Source organism: Asterias rubens, chromosome 6 (assembly GCF_902459465.1).
Source record: "Asterias rubens chromosome 6, eAstRub1.3, whole genome shotgun sequence".
In the NCBI taxonomy this organism is placed as follows: Eukaryota; Metazoa; Echinodermata; class Asteroidea; order Forcipulatida; family Asteriidae; genus Asterias; species Asterias rubens.
In genome coordinates, this window is record NC_047067.1 from 17,793,754 (window position 1) to 17,805,444 (window position 11,691).

General features: G+C 40.2%; 1 long non-coding RNA gene across 1 annotated transcript; it reads left to right on the plus strand.

Annotated features, from left to right (window-relative positions):
• The first annotated feature begins 3,545 nt into the window (after positions 1–3,545).
• LOC117291218 lies at positions 3,546–8,731 on the plus strand. The gene is made up of 3 exons (XR_004519144.1): positions 3,546–3,691; positions 3,994–4,095; positions 5,370–8,731. It is a non-coding gene; the product is annotated as an uncharacterized LOC117291218 (long non-coding RNA).
• The last annotated feature ends 2,960 nt before the right edge of the window (positions 8,732–11,691 follow it).

Genomic DNA, 11,691 nt, shown 5'->3' on the forward strand with positions numbered 1-11,691 from the left:
CCTTTAATTATTTAACGTGCAAATGAACGTCGTTTACATCTATTCATCCCAGCTTCTTGTCAAAGCCTGTTCAGCATCTAGACAATTATTTTGTTTAGCTGGAACTTTTTCCGATGTTCATTTATGTCATTTGATTTGGGCATGCGTTGATGTATCCGTGGTGGTGGGTCACCCAATATAATTTTGTTTGATTGACTTTTGTTTTGCCACATGCGTTAGCGATATGACTTGTCATTTTCTTCCATGGTTTTTGTATACCATGTTTTTTCTAAATATGTGCAAGTGTCGATGTGAGACAATTTCCCGATTTATTTCTAAATATAATTTATTGGACAAATTTCCCGATTTATTTCTAAATATAATTTATTGGACAAATTTATTAAATGAACGCTGGGATGGGAAATGACCCCCCCCCCCCCCCCCACGCTTACACATATTAACCACCCCTATTTCCACTTATCAACTGCACCGCCGATTTTGTCCCACGGCGACCGACCGGGGGCCGTGTAAGTGTGTGTGGCGCGCATATCGCAAGGGCCGCCCCCGCCGAAGCAGGGTTGGCCGCCTCGCTCGCGCTCTCTCGCCGGTGGCCGTGGTCGAGTCGCCGAGCTCAAAACAAGAAAGTGTTCAACTAGGGAGGAATCTGTGTATTGTTTGTTTATTATAATTTTGTGAGAAATAATATAGTCATTTGTAAATCAGGCATGAAATTTGTCTTGTTCTTCGCAACAAAATGATGGCATATCAAAATGCTCAGCGAAATTCGTAGATGGTGGCGGGCAATATGATTGCGATATCGATTGGGCATCGCCAGTGCATCATGCAGTGGGTGGAACTTGGAAGGGCAGATGTGGTGACAGCATGCACCTGACAACCTGAGCTAGCTAGCTGAGAACTTTCAAAGTCAGCATCACCAAAATTAACAAACCATGGAGGGAGACTTATTGAATGTAACGTACCTCCATGCGTAATGTTCAGGTACGTATATTTATAATAATATTGGTTTTTTCACAGTCTGCCTGTCTTCTGTCCCTGACACTGACACTTAGTGACAGGCTGTGCGGGGGGGGGGGGGGGGGGGGGTGGACCCACTGACTGCACTGCCCTGGCACTCGTCCTCAACCAAACATCCAAATCCAAGCAGAAGACTGAGAAGCATGAGCAATTAAAGGAGTAAGGTTCTGGAATCTGGATTGGATAACGTTAAATTAGATACTATATTATTTCATATCGAATGAAAAAGTGGTGGCGCCATACGGAAACTTTTCCCTAGCCCCCCTGCCCTACTATACTAAAAGTACTACCGTACAGCCAAGACTAGCTTTGGCTAGTTCGAATTCCATCTCACTCACAACTTACTTGGTAACGAGCAATAGAGGGGTTGTTCTAAAAACCCCTCAACCCCCACGACCCATCGACGTCTGCCCTGTGTTCGAAGAATGTCCCATTCCCAATTCCGAATTCATAAAATGTCGCTTTATGGCCGAGTAAGAACTAAGTCCCCGATTTAGAAGTCACAGTGTGTGATCTGCAGCGCAACTTTCTTCCACGACTAGAATAGATTTCAAGTCTGAGACTGCGGTTATTTATCTGCATCAGCCATAGACTCTCTGCTTCCGCACGTCACGTGCACACCAATTGGCAATGCCGATTGGGGACCCCAAAACAATGTGTGGGCCATTTGGTCGGTCGGGTCCTCGAGCAAGCTCCGCATAGAGCAACGTTGTCCTTTCTCTATGGTGTAGTACACAGGACGGGAGCGATCGACCGGAAATGGGTCTGCCTGATCATCACGTAATGAGTTGGCCGTAATCGGACTCGGGCGGTAAATGCAGGTTCCCAGTTGGGATAATAATCTCGGATCAGCCAAGAGATACGCGTACCACGTGTGTAGGGTCCGTCTCGTACGCTGTGTTGTGATGTGCGAGGCATGGTAGTCGACGTCAGCATACAAAATTGTGTGCGTGATTGGCTGAGGTTGTGAACTGTGGCAATTTTGGTGTACAGAAACAAAATTGCACACAAGTTGAGGGGGGTCGTGGGTTCCGGGTAGAGGGGGTTTTAGAACAACCCGCTACTATAGTATTAATTAGTGAAAAGCGGCTCCCTCTAAAGGTAACGTAGTTTTGGAGAAAGAAGTAATTTTTCACTAGAATATTTGAATCGCCTTCAAGACCTCAGCTAAGGTCTCGAATTCGAGCGTCTGAAAGCACACAAGTTCGTGTGACAAGGGTGTTTTTTTCTTCCATTATTCTCTCACAACTTCGAATACCAATTAAGTTCATAAGTTCATTTTATTTTGTTGATGTTCACCAAGTGAGAAGACTGGTCTTTGACAATTTATGAAAGGTGTCCATGCCTAAACCATCTGAGCTCCCTGGGGGAGTATACAGCCGGTGCTGCGAGTTTTCATGCGCTCAGAAATTTTTACTGTATGTATAGACCAGAATTTTGTTTAAAAAACTGTCAAAGTCCAGGAATGAAATGAGAGCACAGTTTTAACTTAATTTAAAAAAAAAAAAAAATTCAGAGCAAAGGCTATAAAAAAGATGAATTGAAAAACTCAACAAGTTGATATATTGCCCACCACTAAAAATTGGTATACATACAATGTAGCTACAACCCTGTATATCCAGTGCTAAGACTTAAAAGCAGTGGACACTATTGGTAGTTACTCAAAATAATTATTTTTCGCATAAAAACTTTCTTGGTGACGAGTAATGGGGAGAGGTTGATGGTATTAAACATTGTGAGAAACGGCACCCTCTGAAGCGCCATAGTTTTTGAGAAAGAAGTAATTTTCCACGAATTTGATTTCGAGACCTCAGGTTTAGAACTTGAAAATCAACCATCTAAACGCACACAACTTCGTGTGACAAGGGTGTTTCTTTCTTTCATTATTATCTCGCAACCTCGAAGACCAATTGAGCTCAAATTTTCACAGGTTAGTTATTTTATGCATATGTTAAGATACACCAACTGTGACGGCTCGTCTTTGACAGTTACCAATAGTGTCCACTGCCTTTAATAGTTACTTTTTCAATTTGCATTATAGGAGGTCAAGCAAGGAGATCAAACCAGCATTGCCATTGTGGTAAGAGTTGGTAGAACAGTGTCCTTGGGAGTGAACATGCGTGCTATTGATGCTGTTGATGCTGCTTGCTGTTGATGCTGCTTGCTGTTGATGCTGCTTGCTGTTGATGCTGCCTGCTGTTGATGCTGCTTGCTGTTGATGCTGCTTGCTGTTGATGCTGCCTGCTGTTGATGCTGCTTGCTGTTGATGCTGCTTGCTGTTGATGCTGCTTGCTGTTGATGCTGCTTGCTGTTGATGCTGCCTGCTGTTGATGCTGCCTGCTGTTGATGCTGCTTGCTGTTGATGCTGCTTGCTGTTGATGCTGCTTGCTGTTGATGCTGCTTGCTGTTGATGCTGCCTGCTGTTGATGCTGCTTGCTGTTGCTGCTGCCTGCTGTTGCTGCTGCCTGCTGTTGATGCTGCCTGCTGTTGATGCTGCTTGCTGTTGATGCTGCTTGCTGTTGATGCTGCTTGCTGTTGATGCTGCTTGCTGTTGATGCTGCTTGCAGTTGATGCTGCTTGCTGTTGATGCAGCTGCTGCAGCTAAATCCCATTGAAGCCACTACAATGTAGTTGTCGCTGCTGCTTTATATGCTGTCATTGATCCTCCAAGATAAAGGTACGTATGTTTACTAACAAGTTAGTCTTCGAATAGGTGATTCAAAAGAAAGTTCTTAAATTTAAAAGGTATTAAAATGAAACTTTCCAATTCTACTGAGAAATGATTGACACAAATCATTAACACCCATCCAGTACACATTTTGCGCTATCCCACAAGCCCTGCTGTTTTGTGGATTTTCCCTCCAAATTTGAGCCATGTGACTGCCCCATTCCCTCCACTCTGCCATAAGAAAGGGGAATAGGAATGATGTTCGTATAAAGGTGTTGCCATAAATTTCTTTGCATATGGTTTCTTTGTAGATTCAACTATGTCTGACGTGCAGTTTGTATGTCTTCATGAGGTGGTGGCATCATGGCGCCAGATGTTTGTTTAGCAGAAAGTCAGTTTCCATCACTGGCAAGGTACAAATTTAATCTTGACTATTTTCATTGTACTACTTACACCGGCAAGAAAAGAGAGAAAAAAATGTTGCGAACATACAGAGTGAGTGGGTAACAAAGAAACCTACAACCAATCAGCATTATGTTGACAACAACCAATCTATGACCCTACTTTCAAATGGAAGGAATTGGGAAAATGCCGATGAACATTACAAAAGAGACAGGCTAAATTATAATGAAAGGTACAATGATTGGTTCGGGACATATTGGAAGATTGCATTCATTATTACCTACATGTAATTTGCAGTTAGCAAGGGTATGGGTGTCGTGGCAGAGTGGATAAGAGCACCGAACTCTAACTTTGGTGCAGAGTGTGGGTTCGATTCCCGGTTGTGACACTTGTTTCCCTGAACAAGACACTTATCTATAATTGCTTCTCTCCACCCAGGGGTAAATGGGTACCTTTGAGGGCAGAAATGGTACTTGTGATTTAATGTAGCCAAGTATCGCATATTAATTAGTGTTGCACAAGCTGTATATTCCCTAGGGACAACACTGTGATGGTTTAAGGAATTAAGTAAGGCGCAGTGACCAGAGGTAATATTGTTGGACGCACTTTGAGACGCCCTTCGGGTGTGAAAAGCGCTATAGTTTTCATATGGATATGAAAACTGGTTAATATAGTTTTATTAAGCACACCATGTAACCAATATTTGAAACTGTGTCAAGAAGTTGACAACAAGGGAAACTGACTAAAACAAAAGTCAAAGAAATTGCTGAACAGAGAGGCTGTTATCATCAAGGGTAGATGGCTCAATTGGCAGTGTGCTTGAGGTTTCTGGAGGCTCCAGTAAATTTGTTGTTGTTAAAGACATTGACACGTTTGGTAAATGTCAAAGACCAGTCTTCTCACTTGTTGTATCTGCCTCAACATGCATACAAAAACAAACCTGTCAGAACGTGAGCTCAATTGGTCGTCAAAGATAATAATGGAGAAGAAAACACCGTTGTCACATGAAGTTGTGTTTTTCAGATTCTTGAATTTGGGACCTCAAAATCTAATTCTGAGGTCTCGAAATCAAATTCGTAGACAAAATTACTTCTTTCTCAAAAACTATGTTACTTCAGAGGGAGCCGTTTCATACAAAGTTTTATACTATCAACAGCTCTCCATTGCTTGTTACCAAGTATTTTTTTTATGCCAAAAATTATTTTGAGTAATTACCAATAGTGTCCAATGCCCTTAAATCCAAAACAAGCTAATGTGGTACGATTTTGTTTTGATTGTTCTTCAGGTCCATGGTACCTCTAATTGGCAACTCGCTCTCTCCGTGATGTGGTTATCATCTTGGACGTTACAAGAACAAAGTCGCATTTCCCACATTATGAAGTTGAGATGTACATCCTGGATGTGTAAGGTATAAACACAAAGATGTTGCAAGTTACCATATAAAGTGGGATCCAAAGCAATGAGTTTGCTTGTAAAACTCTTCTCAAGACCCGACCCGCCATTCTCTAACTAGCAGTCCTGTAACTATTAGCCTTTTTGAGGTATGGCGTACGTGATAGGATTGTATACTGTTTGGTTTCGGTATAAATGTAGACAAACTTACCCAAACCTATTAGTGTTGTAGCATTGTGTCCGCCATATCTCAAAAAGGCTTATTGAGTTTAATGGAGGCTGCCAATTTAGCCTCAACTTGTCGCCTCAACTTGTCAAGAAATATTTTCAGCCAAAAACTGAATGTTGAAACTGTTTCTTATTTGCATAATTGTTTTTAACAAGATTTAGGTTTCAAAAGAATTTGTAAAGAACCCAATTGTTTAGTGTTACATCGCCAGTTCGGTCTAGCGCTCTCTTGAGGTCGCACTTGGTTCACTTCATGTTATGACATCTCTGTAATTGTTAGTGATTCTGACCTGTTGGCAGTATTAAAAGCCATAGCTTCTCATGACTATGAGTTCTATTTTGATCGTGTATGTTTAGACATCCAACTACTACTTCCATAGTGGGCCAGGGCGACTTTCATAGTGGCGCCTGTGTGTTAAATCGAATGACAACTGCAATTATTGTGTGCAGTAAAAGTCTTAAGATTTCATCAATATCTGCAACCAGAATATATTTGCCTAAAATTATTTCTAAGTTTACAATTACATACTTCCTTCGCGACATGGATGCCTTGCATTGATAAACTTGTCTACGCTGTGGTTCCACAATGTGGTTTCACACTCTGTGGCGGATTAACCCTAACAAACTAGACCCTTAGGTAAACATGCTGCCCAAATCCTTCCCTTCAGATTCTTCTTCTTCTTCCTTTCTAGTGCTGCTTCATTATTGAAGATCACTGCACTGCGGCAGGGCACACGCATGAAACCATAAACCAAATCAAGTGCAATATATATAGACCTTTTCGCAAATACTCGGGCGCGCGCGTAAAGCTTGGAGTTAGGTGCATTGTGGTCTAGCTGGTGATCAAATTTGGTTTGTGCTTGCGCAATGGTACTTGCGAAAAGGTCTATGTAGGGAACCAAAGTGCACCCTCATTGTTCAGTTGGTGTAAAAAGTATACGTTTAAGTTGTCATGTGACAATCTTCCTCTTTTTTCTTTAGCTTCGTTTCTTGAAGGAGCACATTTTGTTTGAGTGGTAATTTTCTCTGGTATAGAAGAGATTATTTTATATTCTTGAAATTTAGCTTTTCATTATAATGTTTTTTGTTGTATTTTGGCGAATGGTCGTCCTTTATTAATTTAGAGGACTGGATCTCCTTCCCGTGTTGATACCAACACTGGTCTCTTACATAAACTTGGTGCAAGTTAAATACTGGCCAGCAAGATGACTGACTAAATGAAAACCCTCAGTGCATTCTTAAATGCATCCAGAGAGGGTGAGAGGGCAGGGTCCATCTCCAAGCAGTTCCAGTTCCTAATTGTGCGAGGAAAGAACGATGACACGTAAACCTGATTGCTGCAGTGAGGGATGGAGAAGCAGGATCCTTGTCCTCTAGTCTGGTATTGTGCTTCAGTGAGGTGTGCTTGCCAGTTGATGTCCACAAGATCAAATCGAATGCGGTACATCTTGGCAAGATGACTTTGGAGACGTCTGCGTTCCAAGGTGGGCCACTGAAGGTCTTTGATAATGGTTGTTATGCTGCTGGTAGGGTGATAGTTACCGGTGACATAGCGAGCACCTCTATGTTGAACCATCTCAAGCTTGTCGATGTTAGGCTTTGTGTGTGGGTCCTGCGTTGAAGCTGCATATTCTACAATCGGCCGAACATATGTTGTGTATGTTGCCTGCTTGATCTTTGGGTTACTTACTTACTTACTTAGGGGCTCCTGCGTGGTCCGACGCATGAGGCAGTCAACGCTCTCCAGGCAGATCGGTCAGCAGTCAGTGACCTGCCATCACTCCGGCCTCTTTTGACCATATGAAGGTCCCGCTGGATGGTCTGGTGCCAGTTCATTTAAGGTCAGCCTCTCCTCCTTCCCGGCGGGTTCCACCACAGGACTTGATTGGCGAGTCTCGAAGGGGGGAGCCGCAAAACATGGCCCAGCCAGTTCATGCGCCGCCCACAGATTGTATTGGACACTGGAGTTTGTTGTGATTGTTCTCTGACCTCCTCGTTGCGTACGAAGTCATTCCACTTAATGCCAAAGATCTTCTTTAGGCATCTTGAGTCGAAGGCATCAAGTTTCTTCTCTTGACTTGATTTTAAGAGCCAAGTTTCGCAGCCATTGGGTTGCAATGTCTGAAATTCCGGTTTAAAAAGGCTTGGGTGGAGTTTGCCTTCTTGGTTAAAGTTGTTATAAGCCTAAAGTGCCCCAGTTCTTCTTGGTCAAGTTATCTCTATTAGAGAAGTTGAGTAATTGGGACAGATGATGCGCTAGCTGATACTGAGGATTGAGATTAGGACGCATTAGTTCCCTACATTTCAAGTTAAGCTCAATGTTGGCATAAGCCATTAGAGTTATAGTAATTAGCTTGACCACATCTTTGACGCCTTGCTTTGGCAGCAACTTCTCTGTTAGTTGTAACAGAGAAACAAGTTTAAAGTCAACAGTTTTTGGACTCCCAGGAACTGTAAGTCCCGTTTGTTATTAGTGGTTTGTGCTGATACATGAATGATACAGTTCCTGCCCAAAAATCGCGGTTGAGTTAATTTCGTAACCATTTTTTCAAAAATATACAAGTTTTCAAACAGAATTGAGTATACACACACTAAAATAAAAAATTATTAAAAAATAAGATTGTAAAAATCTGCTTTTATAATGTAACCAATAGTGTTTAAGGAAGGCTGATGAAGTGTCCAAATTTCCTTTGAGATGTGTAATAATATTCTTCTTGCATGTAGTTGTGGTGACACTACTTTGCCCCTGTGGCGCCCTCTTGTGATTCCAATGATGTGAGATACACCAGGTTATTGCAATGTACATGTAGTAGTTATTACAGTAGTTTCTAAAGTTTAAAAACCAGGTCGGTGCTAATTTATGAAGTTTATGTTGTGCTGATTTTTAAAATGAAGTTTTTGAGATATCATTATTGTGAAACTTGCAACTTCTGATAAGAAAGGAGGAAAGATACAGCCTTAAAGATGCTATGTCAGATTTTTGGCCCCAAACATTAAAAAATAGATTTTTTTTTAGTGAATGGTATTTCAAAGAGTATCACCCACTCTAACAATTTTTTTTTTACTTTTACTTTTAATGGTCAGGAACCATGACAAAAATTTAAAACGTTTCTTATAAAACACATAAGAATTGGTCACGTGATAAATTGTCGGGATCCTGACAAAAACTAATTCTGAGCACTTTATTTCACTGCTACTAATAATTGGGTGACTTTTTCGAGCAATGGCTCAAATGAAAGCTTGTAACTTTCTCGACCCCCATCAAAATACCTATTGAATTTTAAATCAAAATTTTCGGGTCAAATCGGCCAAAAATCTGACATAGCATCTTTAAAAGTAATAGATGGTAGTCAGATCGTAGTCTTTTGATCTTTTTCTTGGTGTAAATCAATCTTTTTGCACTGAAGGCGTCTAATGTTTACAGATTACTAACTCTTTTGCTGCAGTTTGTGAAGACAAACATACCTTGATGTCTTAGAAAAGACTTCAGTCATTCGTCTCTTCTTGTTTTGCTCTGAGAAGATCTGCAAGTTGAAACTCCAGTGAGCAGACTGGACAACTTGTTTTCTTCGAACAGTACTTATGACATGAACGAAAGGTCTCTTCTTGAATATTATTCCCAGCAATTTATTTTTTTTTTATTTGTGTCCCAAATCTATAACAATAGCCATTTAAAGTTTTAATCTAAATTTTGGAGTCAATTTGGTAAACAATCTGACCTAGCAATTTTAAGGTATAATTGTGATGTCGTGGCCTAGGGGATAGGGGTACGGTTATATAGGAGCACCGAACTCAAGCTCGGGTGTTTCTGTTCAGCAGAGTGTGGGTTCGAGTCCTGGTCGTGACATTTGTGTCCCTGAGCAAGACACTTAACTATTACTGATTCTCTTCACCCAGGAGTAAATGGGTACCTGTAAGGGCAAAGATGGTTCTTGTGGTTGATTAAGCATTGTAGGGCATTATTTGTTGCAAAGGGTGTAAAGAGCAGAACTGAGATGGTTTAAAGGCAGTGGACACTATTGTTAATTACTCAAAATAATTATTAGCATAAAACCTGACTTGGTTACGAGTAATGGGGAGCTGTTGATAGTATAAAACATTGTGAGAAACGGCTCCCTCTGAGTTTTCGTGAAAGTATTTTTCCACGAATTTGATTTTGAGACCTCAGATTTAGAATTTGAGGTCTCAAAATCAAGCATCTGAAAGCACTCAACTTCGCGTGACAAGGGTGTTTTTTCTTTCATTATTATCTCGCAAATTTGATTACCGATTGAGCTCCCATTTTCACAGGTTTGTTATTTTTATGCATATGTTGAGATACAGCAAGTGAGAAGACTGGTCTTTGACAATTGCCAAAAGTGTCCAGTGTCTTTAAGGAATGAACTAAATGGCCCAATGACCAGGATGTTAGAAGCACTTTGAGAGGCCCTTCGGGTGTGTAAAGTGCTTTAAAAAACATTATTATTACAAGGTTGTTAATACAACATGGTCATAGATTTCTTTAAAAGATTTGGAATGTACAGAGTAGTAGGGTATGACCTTTCCCAAGTTGGTCCATGACCTTTTTGATGAAATTACTCCAAGTTTGAATATGAAGTGTATTAAAACTTGATATTCTCACTTTACCATGATTATTTTAAAGATTTGTGAGTAATTGTTTGCCAATAATCACATTATACATGGAATGTTAAAGATCAATGGTTTATGGCAGTAAGTTGCTATTTCTTTTGAATTTTGTTTAAGATTGTTTTTTAAGTGAATTGTGAACATTCGGAGTGAATTTTTTGCAACAGTAAAGCTGTGTGTGATATTCTATTTTTTAGTTTGTGCCGCAATTTGTTAAAGACACTGGACTTGGTGTGTCTCAACATATGCATAAAATAACACATATGTGGAAATTGGAGCTCGATTGGTTATCAAAGTTTCGAGATAACTATGAAAGAAGTTGTCACACGAACTTCAGAGTGAGCCGTTTCTCACAATGTTTTGTACTATCAACCTCTCCCCATTACTCATTACCAAGTAAGGTTTTATGTTAATAATTATTTTGAGTAATTACCAATAGTGTCCACTGCCTTTAAGATACCAATTTTTTCTTTGATTAAAATATAATTATGTGCATTGAATTGAATTGATTTGATTTGAATCGAATTTAACTGTATAACACAATGGTTTAACAAAGCACGATTTTTTTGGTCAGGTACACTGGAATTAAATTTGAAATAATTTATTTAAAATATAAATTTTGGTGAATTCAGTGTTTATTTACTCTTTTGATTTATTGAACATGTTGAATGCAAATCATATTGATAAAGCACATGTTTTTGTCCTGTATTGCATGTATATGCATAGTGAATTTCCTCCATGGTAGGACCAATAAAGTGGAATTGAATTGAATTTAATTGCTTTTGAATGTATTCATTGTGATTTGTTGTTGCCTTTTTAACCTCATGAGTAGTTTGTACAAAAGGGGGAGAATGGTTTGGGAACTTTTTGGGGGATCCCTCTTCCACATTAGACGCGCCCATCTTCATTGAGCTGGTTTAAGCACAGCATATGAAAAGCCAAGGGTTTATGAAGTGGAGGGGATACATGGAGTAGGCTTATTAATAATATAATGGGTAAATCGCCCCTACACGCCACACAAACCGGGACCTTTTGAGCACTGGTGAGTATCTCGAGGTTTGCAGTTGCTTTTTTAGGTTACCAATAATAATAATGATAAGAATAAGAATTGTAATGCGCACGTATCCACCCTGCTGGGTGTTCAAGGCGCAGATAGATACATACTTTTCGATAGTATATTTATTTTTATTTTATTTTAATGGCAGCATTAATACTGGCTCATGTGTTGCTGAATCGATTGTTCTCCTTTCTTTGGATGAGCGATCGCGATCAAGCCGCCGAGTACACTGATATTATTTTGACGCAAGAGGTCGCCCTTCTAAAGTTACGTGCGTGTTTTTAGAGATGCAGACCTCGTCGTC